Source organism: Nycticebus coucang, chromosome X (genome assembly GCF_027406575.1).
Source record: "Nycticebus coucang isolate mNycCou1 chromosome X, mNycCou1.pri, whole genome shotgun sequence".
NCBI classification, from domain to species: Eukaryota; Metazoa; Chordata; class Mammalia; order Primates; family Lorisidae; genus Nycticebus; species Nycticebus coucang.
Genome location: NC_069804.1, coordinates 180,493,060 through 180,496,048, shown reverse-complemented (window position 1 = coordinate 180,496,048; position 2,989 = coordinate 180,493,060). Strand labels below are relative to the sequence as shown.

At 42.3% G+C, this 2,989-nt stretch overlaps 1 non-coding gene across 1 annotated transcript; it reads right to left on the bottom strand.

The window, feature by feature from the left end:
* Nucleotides 1–1,951: 1,951 nt before the first annotated feature.
* LOC128578867 (small nucleolar RNA SNORA76) lies at nt 1,952–2,084 on the bottom strand. Its single transcript, XR_008377966.1, has one exon. It is a non-coding gene; the product is annotated as a small nucleolar RNA SNORA76 (small nucleolar RNA).
* Nucleotides 2,085–2,989: the final 905 nt, after the last annotated feature.

The following is a 2,989-nucleotide window of genomic DNA, read 5'->3' as shown; positions in this document are numbered from 1 at the left end:
CCTGCAAATATCTTCTCCCATTCTGAGGGCTGTTTGCTTGCTTTACTTATTGTGTTCTTGGCTGTGCAGAAGCTTTTTAGTTTGATCAAGTCCCAGTAGTGTATTTTTGAAGCTGCTTCAATTGCCTGGGGGGGTTCTCCTCATAAAATACTTGCCCATCCCAATTTCTTCAAGGGTTTTCCCTGCACTCTCCTCTAGTATTTTTATAGTTTCATGTCTTAAGTTTAAATCTTTGATCCAGTGAGAGTCTATCTTAGTTAATGGTGAAAGGTGTGGGTCCACTTTCAGTCTTTTACAGGTTGCCAGCCAGTTCACCCAGCACCATTTGTTAAATAGGGAATCTTTTCCCCACTGAATGTTTTTAATTGGCTTGTCAAAGATTAAATAACGGTAAGTAGCTGGATTCATCTCTTGATTCTCTATTCTTTTCCAGACATCTACCTCTCTGTTTTTGTGCCAATACCATGCTGTTTTGATCACTATTGATTTGTAGTATAGTCTGAGGTCTGGTAGCGTAATTCCTCCTGCTTTGTTTTTATTTCTGAGTAATGTCTTGGCTATTCGAGGTTTTTTCTGATTCCATATAAAACGAAGTATTATTTTTTCCAGATCTTTAAAGTATGACAGTGGAGCTTTAATAGGGATTGCATTGAAATTATATATTGCTTTGGGTAGTATAGACATTTTAACTATGTTGATTCTTCCCAGCCATGAGCATGGTATGTTTTTCCATTTGTTAATATTTTCAGCTATTTCTTTTCTTAGAGTTTCATAGTTCTCTTTATAGAGATCTTTCACGTCCTTTGTTAGATAAATTCCCAAATATTTCATCTTCTTTGGCTACTTCACTGCTGTGAATGGGATAGAGTCCTTAACTGTTTTTTCTTTTTTTTTTTTCTAGTTAAGCATCTAATTTATTTCTATGGAATTCTTTTCAGATAAACATGGACAGAGTAAACAGTACCAAACACTTGGGCCCTCACCTGGCAATAGCTTTTATTTACTAAGTGATCAGTGGCCTACTCCTCTTAAAGATGCAAGGCAATCTTGACCACAACCTTGCACATCCTAGGTCCAGTTAAAGTTCACAGCCTTAGTCCCTAGTAATCCTGTCAATTTGGGGCCCTCTAAGTTATTGAATGTAAAGTATTTGTGACTCCTTGCCCACCATTACCACCCACTATTCAGATGCTCAGTACCTGAAGTCCACGTGAAGATCTGACATCAGTAGAAGGTGGACTATGAACAGGTGACTTATGTATTATTTAGGTTCTTTATGTTATACCCACCTATGTATAACATCTTCACAACCTCGTGTTTTAATATGCTCAAAGCTTAAGCCCCAGACCTAAATAAGCAGTTCACTTGCATGGCAGTATTTGTAAATAGGTGATGACATTACCTTAGCGGAGAATTAAAATTCATTCAACCGCAGACCTTCCTGTTGAGCATGAGTGCTCCGCCATCCTACACTGTCTTTAACTAAACCTCCGTCTTTCACTGACCACTGAGGGATGACAGCTTGGGACTTAAGGGAAGACACAACCTACCCAGTGCAACTCAGGGAAAGCGGAGGAATGTACGGGTGTACATGCCAGGTCACTCACTGCGCAGAGCCTACAACACCCCCCCCACCCGGACATTTCATCCTTTGTGTTAACAGTGCATCAACCAACCTTTTGGGCACCTGGGACCGGTTTCGTGTTACCCCCGGATGGGATGGCAGGAGGCAGAGCACTGAGATGGTGTGTGGAGCTGCCGTAAATAAAGATAAAGCACCTTTCCTTGCTCGTCCGCCCCGCAGTCCGGTTCCTACGTTTCAAGGACAACTTCCCCAAGGCGGGGTGAGGGAAGTGGAGCTCTGCGGCCCAGTTCCTAACAGGCCGCAAACCGGTACCAGCCGTAGCAAAATGCCTGGAAAACAGCCCATCCATAGCCACTGCAGCCGCCGCCGTGTTGGTCGCGGTTAAAAGGGCCGCCCACGGTGAGGGCAGGCGGCCCCAATTATACGCAAGCCTGTGCTCTGGCGCTGCAGCCTGACCCCCGGCGCTACGAGGAAGCCCAACGGGGCTCAAAGGCAGCGCGCCTTAACTGTTTTTTCAACTTGACTGTTGTTGGTATATATAAAGGCTACGATTTATGAATGCTGATTTTGTAACCTGAGACGCTGCTGTATTCCTTGATCACTTCTAAGAGTTTTGTAGTAGAGTCCCTAGTGTTTTCCAGATATACAATCATATCATCTGCGAAGAGCGAAAGTTTGATCTCTTCTGACCCTGTATGGATACCCTTGATCGCCTTTTCTTCCCTAATTGCAGTGGCTAAAACTTCCATTACAATGTTAAAAAGCAATGGAGACAATGGGCAGCCTTGTCTGGTTCCTGATCTGAGTGGAAATGATTCCAATTTAACTCCATTCGATATGATACTGGCTGTGGGGCCTGGCTATTTTTTGTTGCAGTTCTCATTGCTTAGCTGATCCCGGCCAGGTTTGAACCCGCCAGCCTTGGTGATTGTGGCTGGTGCCGTAACCACTGTGCTATGGACGCTGAGCCAAGAATCAACATTTTTAAAATATCTATACTACTCTAAGATTTAATGCAATATCTATTAAAATACAAACATCACACTTTGAAGAACCGAAAAAAATACTTTTTCATTTTGTATGGAACCAGAAAAACAATAGCATAGCCAATGCAATTCTCAGTAATTCAAAGAAGTCATCACTCTACTAAAGGCATCACTAGAAGGCATCACTCTACCAGATGTCAGGTTATACTACAAGTCTGCCCTGATACAAACAGCATGATATTGGCACAAAAATAGAGACATATGTCTATGGAACAGAACAGAAAATTGAGAGATGAAACCAACCTCTTACTACCATCTGATCTTTGATAAGCCAATCAAAAGCATACACTGGAGAAAAGAATCCCTATTTAATAAATGGTGCTAGTAGAACTGGTTAGCTACATGGAAAAGACTAAAA